The following is an 11,900-nucleotide window of genomic DNA, read 5'->3' as shown; positions in this document are numbered from 1 at the left end:
TGTTTCTAGATTTCCTAAAATCTAGAAAATATTGTCATGGCTAATGTTGGAGAAGTTACTGTCAGTGTTCTCTTTTAGGATTTTTATGGTCGCAGGTCTCACCTTCAAGTCTTTAATCCATTTGGAGTTTATTTTTATGTATAGTATTAGAAAGTAGCTCAGTTTCATTCTTTTACATGCAGCTGTCCACTTTCCCCAGCATTATTTATTGCAAAGGCTGTCTTTTACCCATTTTATATTCTTGCCTCCCTTGTCATAGATTAATTGACCATATAAATGTAGATTTATTTCTGTGGAGTCTCTATTCTGACCTGATCATTGATCTTTGTGTCCATTTTTGTGCCAATACCATACTGATTTGATTACTACAGCTTTGTAGTATATTTTGAAATCTGGAATTGTGATACCTCCAGTTTTGTTCTTCTTTCTCACGATTTCTTTGTCTTTTGGGGTCCTTTATGGTTCCATGCAAATTTGCTTTAGTTCGGTGAAAAATGCTGTTGTATTTTGATAGGGATTGCATTGAATCTATAAATTGCTTTGTGTAATATGGACATTTTGACGATGTTAATTCTTCAAACACATGAGCATGGAGTATCTTTCAATTTGCTTGTTTCATCTTCAATTGCTTTCATCAATATTTTATAGTTTCCAGAGTACAGGTCTTTTACCACCTCAGTTAAGTTTATACCTGTGTATTTTATTCTTTTTGGTGCAATTGTAAATGGTATTGTTTTTTAAATTTCTCTTTCTGTGACTTTGTTGTTAATGAGAAAATTGTTTATTGACAGTGATAATATGTCTCACTGGAAAATCTGTAATTGTCACGTAACCTATGTGCATCAAGTAGGACAATCTTTATTTTTACAAGGAAAGAAACTATCCATTAGCCATGTTGTTAAGTCTTGCTCAGATAAAAAAAAATATATAATCTGACTCACACAGTTGGGATGGATTAAAGAATAACAAATATATAAAAAGAAAATAACTAAATAAGAAATTATAGGATCATTTACACGATCTGTAGAAGCACAGGTGTCTCTAAAGATAAAACATAAGAATAAATCACAAAAAGAAACATATTTGAGTACATAAAAATGACAATCTTCTGCAAAAAAGGCCACCTGAAACAAAATTAAAAGACTACAAACACAGAAATGTATTTGTGACATATGTGGTAAACAAGGTGTGGTACACAAAACTTACAAGATTGCTAGGGTGCCTGAGTGGCTAAGCTGGTTAAGCATTTGGCTCTTGGTTTTGGCTCAGGTTCCTGATCTCACAGCTAGCGAGTTGGAGACCTGCACAGGGCTCGAGGTTGACTGTGAGGAGCCTGCTTGGGATTTCCTCTCTTCCTTTCTCTGTCCCTCCTCTGCTTGCTCTCTCTCTCTCTCTCTCTCAAATAAAAATTAAAAAAAAAAATTAAAAGAGATTGCTTACAAACCAATAAAAAAGATGGAACTTTAATGGAAAAATAGCCAGAGTGCCAGTGGAAAGTTCATGTGCACTGACAAGAGAAGGAAATATACAGTCAGTAAAAATACATATGAAAAACTATTTAATGTCACAAATTGTAAAAATACATTTAAAATACTAATAAGATAGCATTTTCATCTTCTACCAAAATGGTAAATATCTAAAGTTTTATTACAATCTAGAATGATGTGAAAGAAATACTCAAACTGCTGGAAACAATTGATATAAAATTTTTGGAATTTGGGAATTTGTGCACTATTCATCAAAACCTAAAAATACACATACAACGCTATCCAATGACATCAATTGCAGAAAGGCATCATAGGAAATTAAAAGTAGAGGTGTGAACAGATTATGTACCAATGGCAGTCAGTCTAGAATTATTTATAACATCAAATACTTGAGAAACAATGCCTAATATCTGATAGAAAATCGTGTATCTCCAAAGAGCAGACGTTATCAGACAACTATTAAAGCTGTGTTGGCAGAGGGGTGCCTGGGTGGCTCAGTCAGTTAGACATCTGACTCTTGGTTTCAGCTCAGTCATGAGCTCACAGGTCCTGTGTTCGAGCCCCACGTTTGAGCTCTCTCAATCCCACGTTTGGGACTCTCTCTCCCTCTCTCTTTGTCCTTCCCCCTCCCCCCTCCTCTCTCTCTCAAAATAAATAAATAAACTTAAAAAAAAAAGGAGCTGTGCTGGCAGAGACTTCAATGACTTGAGAAAATATTCACCTTGCTAAGGGAAAATAGAAGTTACAGATTATAATTCTAGTTTTGTAATACACAGGCAGTTAAAAGACCATGAAGAAACGTCTTCCAGATGCTAATACCATTACTGGTGTCATGTCTCATTGGTGGGATCCCTACTAATTTTTACATTCTTCCTGATGCTTTTAAGTATTTTCCAAAATGTTTACAATAAACATGCATTATTATTTATTACAACCAGACGAGAGAGAGAGAGAGAGAGAGAGAGAGAAACTTCACATTCCACGTGGAAATGTTTATTTAAAAAAAATATTAGGGAGTCACAGAAATATTCAGGTCAATTTATGAGTCTGCCAGGTACATTTCTCCAGGTACTCAATTTTCAGAAACTTGGGCGCTCCTGTTGAATAACAGGATAATTCATGTAATCACAGAATTGCAGGCCAAGAAGGAACCTCTGGGATCCCCCAAAGTGAGGAAGGCATCATGCCCATTTCGTGGGGTGTCCACTACCCCAACATGTTCAGTATGTTTTCAATGAAAGAAAACATGGAGACCACCCCAGTAATCGTACTTATGGAAAAACTGCTTCCTCCAGAAACGAAAGGGCTTTCTTGCCCAAGGTGATACGGTTCCCATGAAATGACACAAGGAGTAGCTGTACTTGTGGTTCCTATTACTACCAACCCGTACCGCATCTACTGCTTGCCAGGCACTGCCCTAAGTGCTTCATGCACGTCGATTAATTTAATTCTCTTCACAACCCTCCAGGGGTAGGTATGGTTACTGTTTTCGTTAAGCAGGTGAGAAAACTGAGTCACCAACTGCATCGATATTTCATTCCCCTTTCCTCCCTGCCATATCACGCAAACCCTAATCACCAAAAAATCGATCTGACGCCCTCTAGCTTGGATCCTCACCCAGGGCTGTTCCTAGGGCGCATCTGGGAGTGTGTGTGATGCGGGTCAGTTGGGAGGTTTTAAAACGGCGCCGCCGGATAAACAATATCCTGGTGTCCAGTGTTTTACTCTGGCTCCGTCCCTGGAGCGCCCCTCCTGGCGGGCCGCGGGGACCGGGGACACCAAGGGGGGCCCCGACCTCGCTCGCCCTCCGGGGCGTCGCGAGGCGCGGGCCCGGCGGCGGCGCAGCCCCCTCCGGACTGGACTCGCTCGGCCGGGCCGCAGCCCCCGCCCGCGCCACCTGCGCCCAGGCCCCGCGTCTCCGCCCCGCGTCCCGCCCCCGCGCCGCGCCCGCGCCCCGCGGTCCCTCCCTCCGGCGTGACGGGAGCACCGGCGCCGGCTGCCCGGCAGCGAGCGCAGCCGAGCTGTCAGCGGGCGGACGGGCAGGGGGCGAGCGCGCGGCGAGCCGAGCGCGCCCCACCCGGGGAGGCTGCCTTCCTGCCGGCCGGCCGACCGCAGCGGGACGGAGATGCGGCTCCTCGCCCCGGGGCCGGCGCGGGGGAGGGGCCGGGGGCGGCGGGCGGGGGCTCCCCGCTGCGGGCTCTCGCCGCCCTGGAGCCCCGCCTGGATTTGCTGCTGGGCGCTCGCCGGCTGCCGGGCGGCCTGGGCTGGGGACCTGCCCTCCTCCTCCGGCCGCCCGCTTCCTCCTTGCCTGGAGGTGAGCCGCACCTGGTCCTTTACCTGGAGTTTGCGGGGGAGGGGGAGGACCAGCGGGAGGAGAGGGGCGAGGCTGGTGCCCGTTCGTCCCCCTCCCCGCCGTCGCCTTCTGCCTTCCTTGGGGGACAGGGGCTTTGGTTTGTGGCAGGGATGAAGTTGCCCGCCCCGGGAGGCTGGCCGAGAGAGGGTGTGTGGCTTTGCTGTCTTTTGGGTGATGCTTTTTCCGTTCGCGCTCCTGTTCTCAGGGCACTGAAGGACTTTGCGGCGCCCTCTTCAGAGTGCCAGGCTTGAGGACCTGGGGCCTTGGGAGAGATTTCAGCGAGTGGGATGGCGGGGAGACTGGGGAAGCCCCGCTGCTGGGATTTGGAGACCTGTCTCTTCACAGCTCTTGCAGAGAGCCAGATACTGCCACAGGAGGGTTTCCCGCTCCCCCCGCTCCCCGCCCCTCCTCGCCCTTTCTCCAGTCCCCTGGCTTCCCCTAGACCTTGTGGGGTCTCTACCAACCCCTTCTTCCCCCTCGCCCGCGCTCAGCTTCCTAATGAGGCCCTGGGGACTTGCTAAGCCAGTGTGTGGTATCACTTGGCATCCTTCTGGCAAAATATGGATATGAATTAGGGAGAATAAAAGAGTGTGTACTTAGAGAAGAGGCGGGTTGGTGATCTAGAAAATTAGAAAAGACAGAGTGAATATGCTCCTTTTGGGAGGTGTTCATCTGGATGAAGCATTGCCACTGTTTATTTTGTGGTTCGAGATTATTGTTGATTTACAGCCAGAAAGAATAATTATGGGTGATGAGATTTTCTCCTGCTTTTAGGGGAGCTGGACTTAACGTGCCAAAAATTTACAGGGGGTGTCGTTGGTAGTTGTATTGGGTGTTTATCTTCCCTTTTAGTGTTCCAGAAAGTCCATCCTCTTAATGAAAATCAATGAGGGGAAGGAAGCAACATTTCTGACCTACTTTGAGTGATTACATTGGGCAGGATATGAGGATTGAATACTGTTTTTAGGAAGATTGTTAGGAATCAGGGTGATGGGTCATTTTAATTTTTGTAGTGAAAATAGGTTAGCCCATAGCCCCTCTGGGAAGAATGGCCAGACACAGTTCCTTTGTGTGTGAATGCTGTAACTTCTGAATTTTACCCAGGCTTGAACTGTAGAGTATTTGTGTTCTGGACCTCATCCATCTTCCTTGGATTTTCATCTTCCTCTCCCATAGTACAAGTCCCAGGACAGACCGAAATGAGAGAGAATCAGATCAAAGGCACGTGTGGGAGCACGCAGAGCATTGCAATTGGGGAAATCAGGGCAAGTGCTCAACAAACAGCTGTGTTTAACTTCAGAGTTTATCAATATAATTAGTAGTGTAATCTGTGTTCTCCAACTTTACCTATCACTTGGGAATGATCCGTTCCTCCATGTTTCCATGGGAAGCTGCTTCTTGGATATCCTCAGGTTGAACAGTTATAACAGGACAAACCTAAAGCCTTACCTCCAGCCCCCGGCCTCAATATACACAACATACTTCTTTTTTTCTGAAATGAGAAGTCTTGTAACACTAATTCTTAGTAATGAGGAATCTACTTGAACCTTCAGGGTGAAAGACATGACCAATGGAGTGATGCTTTTTGGTCACTACAACTAGACTGATCCTTTAAATTTTTTTTTAATGTTTATTTTTGAGAGAGAGAGACAGAGAACAAGCAGAGAAGGGGCAGAGAGAGACACAGAATCTCGAGTGGGCTCCCGGCTCCAAGCTGACAGCATAGAGCCTGACGTGGGGCTCGAACCCACAAACTGCGAGATCATGACCTGAGCTGAATCAGATGCTTAACTGACTGAGCCACCCAGGTGTCCCATCTGATCCTTTAGATGACCACATGGACCACACAGGTACTCCTAGAAAGAACAGAATAGGAGTCTGCAGCCTAACAAAGAAATACTGAAATGAAAGGCAAGCAGGTGCCAAAAAGTTGAGGAAGTTTCTCTTCAATTAATTCTACTCTTTGTTGCACTAACTTTAGAAATTGCATGTGACTCAATTCCTTGAGGTCTCGTTTGAATTTTCCCCCCAAAAGTGGGAATAAATGACTCATAGAGGAGGATTGTATTGAGCTTGCCTGTGGCTCGTTGTGTTTTTAGAAATGGTGATGCACAGATCCATTTATATTCTTTCCGATGACTGGCAACATTTGTAAGATGACTGACTGGGAGTTAGAGCTTTCTTTGGAATTTGGAGGGGCCAAGCAGGATCATAAGGGCTAAATTTGCTCCTGGCCATCTGGTCTAACTAGCTGAGACAGTTTTATAGAATTGATCACGGTTTGTCTCTGACATTATTTTTGAGAGCAAAGGGAGAAGGGCAGGTATTTTTCAGGCTCTGAGGGTAAGGGTCTGCTTGTCCTGGGAGGTAGGGGGGAGGTGTCCTCCGAAGTAGAGGTGTGGAATTGTAGGCCAAACTCCTGTGAGCATAGACATAAAGTAAGTATTTTGTGTTCAGTCTTGCCCATTTGTCCCTTTCCACTATTTAGTAATACAAACAGGTGGGGCACCTGGGTGGCTCAGTTGGTTAAGTGACTGACTCTTGATTTGGGTTCAGGTGATGATCCCATGATTTGTGAGTTTGAGCCCCATATCTGGCTCTGCACTGACCATAAGTAGCCTTGAGGTTACTTGAGGTTCTCTCTCTCCCTTTCTCTTTGCCCCTTCCACGTGTGTGCATGCTCTCTCTCTTAAAATAAATAAACTTAAAAAAAAAAAAAAAGAAACAGAGGTGAATGGCACACACTAGAACAGAACTGTGAGCTGGGGAGGATTGTAAGAGTGGGGTCAGAGGCTGACAACAAAGGCCAGCTCTCAATAATCTGAGAGAATGTTGAAAATGATGGAAAAATCTGTAATTCTAAACCTGATATTTTTTTCCCCCAGGAGTTTGAGTTTCACCCTCATTGATCAGTATTTTTATAAAAGTAGTCATGATTAACTGAGTTACGTAGACTCTGATTTTCCTTGCTTGGTTTTGGAGGAAAGCAAGGGAAGGAAAAAGAGCACAGAAAATTGTCCTGGGACTAGTCAAGTTATAATTGCTGGAGTTCAGGAAAAAAAAAAAAAAGACAACTGGGTTATGGATAAAGTTTCACTTAGATTTTTGCAGAGCATTGGACTCAGGGTTGAAACTCATAAAATACAACTTACTTTGTCAAGTCATTGGATGATGGAGCCAAAAAAGGGAGAAAAAAGATTACTTTGGAATACTCAGCTGGTGATCAGATCAGTAGAGTGGAAGCACAGGTATCGACAGGAAAGCTATAGGTTGGGAGACGGAAATAAAACGTAAAGTCAGTGTGCCAGCAGAGGGAGGACAACAGGATGTGAGTTGGGTAAATGGTGCTTAAAGAAAAAAAAAAAGACTGGACATCAGAATGTGCAGAATTAATTTCTCAGGCCTGTGTGTGGGGAAAGCATCCTATGGATTTCTTGGCCCGAGTTCATTGCTTGTAAAATGACAGTAATAAAAACTGACCTACCTATTTCTGTTGTGAGGATGAAGTTACTATATATTAAAGGAGAAATAAATCTATATAAATGTGAGAGTTGATTATTGCTGGATTAGTAGACCTAGATTGTGAGATTTCAGAAAGGGTCTACGGGGAGATTTCAGAGCTTCTTCAGAGGATAGGCTTATCCAAGAATTGAATGGAATGGAATTTTTGACTCATTGAATAATAGGACTTAATGGAACTGCCAGAGGAAAAAATGATAAAGGCCACCAGATGATTCAGAATTGGAGTAAGGTATTAGAAGATAGAGTTATGAGAGTAAAAAGAACAGAAGTAAGTGGATTATGTTTGCATTATTTAAATTTTGAAAATTAAATCAGAAAATAGCTTGATTCTTAGTTCACTGCTCTCAAATCCTGCATAATACGATTCCACTGGTCTCTGAATCTTGAGGATGATGATGTCCTGCCAACAGATTTTATTCCACAGACATTTATTGAGCTTATACTATGTGCCAGGCGACATGTCAGATGATGTGAAATTACAAATTAAAAAAAAAATTTAATTGGGTAAGGGTGAGACAGAAATGTAAACAATTGCAGTGATTGGGTGCCATGAAAGGAGAAAGGGGATGTCACATCTAGTGAGAAAGATCATAAAAACGCCCTGTAGAGGAAGTGAATGAGACCTGAAAAGATGAAGAGGAATTTGCCAAGCAGACAAGGATCATATGTGAGTGTGGGCTAGCAAGGACATCTCTGGTGTAGAATATAGGTTGAAAAAGGGCAGAGAGACAAAACAGCTTGTAACTGGAATACAGCATGCTCTGGAGAGTTTAGTGAGAGATGAGTCTGCGAGGCAAGCAGAAGAAGCTTGATCATAGGGTACTCCATATCATGCTAATAAGCTGGTCTTCATTTGGTGGGTGTTGGGGAGCAATAGAAGGATGTAAAAATCAGGAGCAATAAAGTATGCTCTACTTTGGCAACAATATGGAATCCATATTAGAGGGCTAGGAGATAGAAAGGGGTAAGACCTGCTGGAGCAATTGTAATAGTCCAGGTAAAGGATAATGGACCTCAGCTAAGAAGCAGCCATGAAGATGGCACAGCGGGTGTGCTGGGAGAAGGTAGAATTTTCAGTAAGTGGATGTGGAGGGTGAGGGAATGAAAGGTCCTGGCTTGAAGAGAAGATGGTGCCTCTAACCTCCTTGAGAATGAAAGTGAGGAAGACAAGATGAGGACCTTGGTTCTGGAGAGGTTGACTTTAAGTAGAGTTGGTCATTAGGCAGTTGGGTATCAGGCCTTGTTGCTCAGGGGTCTGTTCAAGTTCACTTGAACTTGAACAAAAGACATGGTTGAAACTGCTGGATTGGATGCTCGTCCAGAGAGTGGGAACAAAGAGGATGAAAGGTAAGGTTTTACTAACATTAAAGGCGGTAGAAATCAAGGCATCCGCAAAGGAGACATGTAAGTAATGCTAGTGTAAGGGAAATGGACTGTACAGAGTGTGAGGAAGGTGAGAAAAGCCTTGGAAGAAGAAAGGGGTGGTTGTGGTGTCAGTTGCCCAAAGAAACTCCAGTAAGATGAGGATTAAATAGAATATTGAATCTGACCATCAGGTTGTTGGTACTCAATGCCAGAGTGGTTCCTGTGGAACGGTGGGGATAGCTTGAGTATCAACTGAGAGGCGAGGCAGGGGTGATAGAGCAGAACTTGATTATACAGCATTTGTAGATTAGGTAAGAGATTGGGTCTTCCACATCTGCATAAATCAGGAGAATTGCAAATGGCCATATCTTCTGTTTCAGATTCGGATGGCAACAGTTGAGAAACTTTGAGCAGGTGGTCTCTGAAGGTCATGAGCTGTGGGGGAGGGTGTCAGAGATTCTAAAGTCACACTGTCCGGAAAGAGGTTAGGACCCAGCCTCTGTTTTCAAGCAGTTGAGATAATCTTTTCTGCGAGGCTTGTGGAGGTGAATTTTCCATTTCAAGTCCTTCCGCTGAGAACCATTTCTCATGTTTTAGGCAAATGCGAACAAGTCTTCACACCATCAATATTTACAATGTAAAACTAAGAGTTGACAGTTCTGTGAAGTGTCATATTTTAGCACAAGGGATGGAAATAGCAGAGCATAGTATAGAGTGGCACATTTTCCTATCATAGTGCATTCTTCAGAAGTGCCTTGGATCTTCTTCTTTATTGTCAGAAAACACCAGCCAAATTTGGGTTGCCTTTTCCTCCCCATTGAAGAAACCATGGATATTTCTTGTCCCTTTTTGCATTTCTTAATGTAAGCTACCTGTAATATTTCAATATTAAACCCATATTTATTGTGTACCAGCTACTGGTGGTGGTGAAATGGCGCACCATGCATATGGCCCTGCCCACACTGAGCTTTATAATCTTGTGAGGGCAGAATCGAAACAACATAGCCCATCATACAATCATGTTTACCATCGTGGTGTGATTTGCTGTGTGCAGGACGGGTGTATAGCTCTTCTAGTCCAGGGTCAGGGGATTCCCGAGGAAAGGACGTTTAAGCCCAGTCCTAAAGGAAGGGTAGGGGTTTGCTGGATGAAGGTTGTGCTTGGTGGCGATAGAACATCTCAGACAAAGGAAGCCGCCTGGCCAGGATTAATTCCTGTATCCTTCTTTAACGCCTCAACCCTTTAACTGCTAAAGACAAAGGATCTTTTCTCTGAATTCTAGTCGCAGCCCATTGTTTACTCTCGGGCATGTGTATGCTGTTGTACAAATGTTTTGCACGCACAGGACCATCCTGTACGGTTGGGTGAGTTGTGCCCTGAAGAAGGGCACCCAGCTAGGGGGGCAAGTAAGAGCTAGAATCTGTCCTGTGTGCATGTGGCCAGCCAGCTGTCCTGGCACAGGTCGGCGTCCATCTGTAGGAAGGAATACCTTTTCCCAATTTATAGTCCAGAAGAGACATTATTTTCTAAGTCATGCAAAGGTCATATGCTTTATCAGAGGCTCGGAACATCCTCCCCCACTCCCCCAAGTACATGATATGCTCATTGAGGGCAGGATTTCATCATCTTTTTCAACAGACAGTGATTAAATATCTTTACATTGAAGACACTTTAGGGGTTTTAAAGATGAGTAAGATGTAGGTCCTCTTTTCTGGCAGCACTGATCACTGCCTTGAAAGTAAAGTAGTGTGGGTGGCTTCCACTTTTTAAATTATAAAAAGAAATTGATCTTTATAGTACATTTAATCTTAATTGACATCTTCTCTCATTTGTACCAGATTTAAGACACTGAAATAAAAACCCAGTGATCAGAATATATTGAAGTCTATTCTCAACTCAGTTTATAGCTCTGGAGTTCAGGATACTATTTATTGCTTATTGACATCTTCACTTTTATAGGTCTTTTCTCTAGGTCAGTGGTTCTCAAAGTGGGATCATAGGACTAGTAGTGTTAACATTACCTGGAAACTTGTAAGAAATGCAAGTTCTTGGGCCTTGCACACAGCCTGCTAAATCAGAAGCCCTGGGGTTGTGGCCCAGCAATCTTTGTTACAGCCAGCTCTCCAGGGTTATGTTATACCCTGAACTGTCCTAGTTATAAGGGGAGGAGTACAGTTTACTGCCTTAAACCCAGGGATCTGTTTCATCGTTAAAACTCCTTCAGCTATAACTCAAGCTGATTGCTGTTTCTGCAGGGCATTTTAGAAACTCCTGCAATAATCACATCCAGTGGGGCGTGAGCTCCTCCCATTAGCCTGAAGTGTATCAGAAAGCATTTCTCTGTTATCTTCTGTACACCAGGTACTAGGCAGGATGCTGCTGCTAATACAGGATGCAGAGGACCTTGTCATCCCTCTCTAGGAGCCTAAGGCCTGAGGGAAGACGGAAACATGGGAATTAATGAGTGTTTCTCTCTGAAACAGACATTGGAATAGATAAACATGGTAATATAAAGAAAGTATGGTCAGCCTTTTTGGTTAATGTTTTCCAATGTTTGCTACTTAGGAGGAGAGTGTTGTGTATACTTTGCTCTAACTGCAAAGTGTCTTCTTGTTAGAGTAGATGTAGTATCAAAGGTGGGCAATCAATACTCAAATTTGTACTCAGTCACCGTTTTATGTGACCATGTGCAAATCATTCTCTTTGAGTCTTTCTTTGTCTGAAAATGAATATAGTAACTCCTGCCTTATCTACATTAGAGTTACTGGGAGAATCTAATGAATTTGAAAATGCTTTGTAAATTTTAATGCAATACAGATAGCAGTTATTATGCACGTTGAAGTTAAAAACAGTGTTTCTGAAGGGATGGATTGAAGTATGAAAGGGCTAGGAGGTGGATAAGAAATTTGTTAACTTACAAAAGTATTTTATAGGGGTATTCTTTTTTTCATTTTTAAATTTTTAATATTTTATTTATTTTTGAGGGACAGAGTATGAGTGGGGGAGGGACACACACACACACACACACACACACACACACACACACACAATCTGAAGCAAGCTCCAAGCTCTGAGATGTCAGCACAGGGCCTGATGTGGAGTTCAAACTCAGGAAGTGCGAGATCATGATCTGAGCCGAAGTTGGGCACTTAACCAGTTGAGGCACCCAGGCG

General features: G+C 43.6%; 1 protein-coding gene across 1 annotated transcript in view; it reads left to right on the top strand.

The window, feature by feature from the left end:
• Positions 1–3,670: 3,670 nt before the first annotated feature.
• ELAPOR2 (endosome-lysosome associated apoptosis and autophagy regulator family member 2) overlaps positions 3,671–11,900 on the top strand; it is a 179,259-nt gene continuing 171,029 nt past the window's right edge. Inside the window, exon 1 of the mRNA XM_043588737.1 lies at positions 3,671–3,801. The gene's annotated coding sequence lies outside the window, so the exon portion shown is untranslated. The remainder of the gene's footprint in view (positions 3,802–11,900) is intronic.

Source organism: Prionailurus bengalensis, chromosome A2, assembly GCF_016509475.1.
Source record: "Prionailurus bengalensis isolate Pbe53 chromosome A2, Fcat_Pben_1.1_paternal_pri, whole genome shotgun sequence".
Classification (NCBI taxonomy): domain Eukaryota; kingdom Metazoa; phylum Chordata; class Mammalia; order Carnivora; family Felidae; genus Prionailurus; species Prionailurus bengalensis.
The sequence above is the reverse complement of the archived record's forward strand: the minus strand, read 5'-3'. Positions and strand labels throughout refer to the sequence as shown.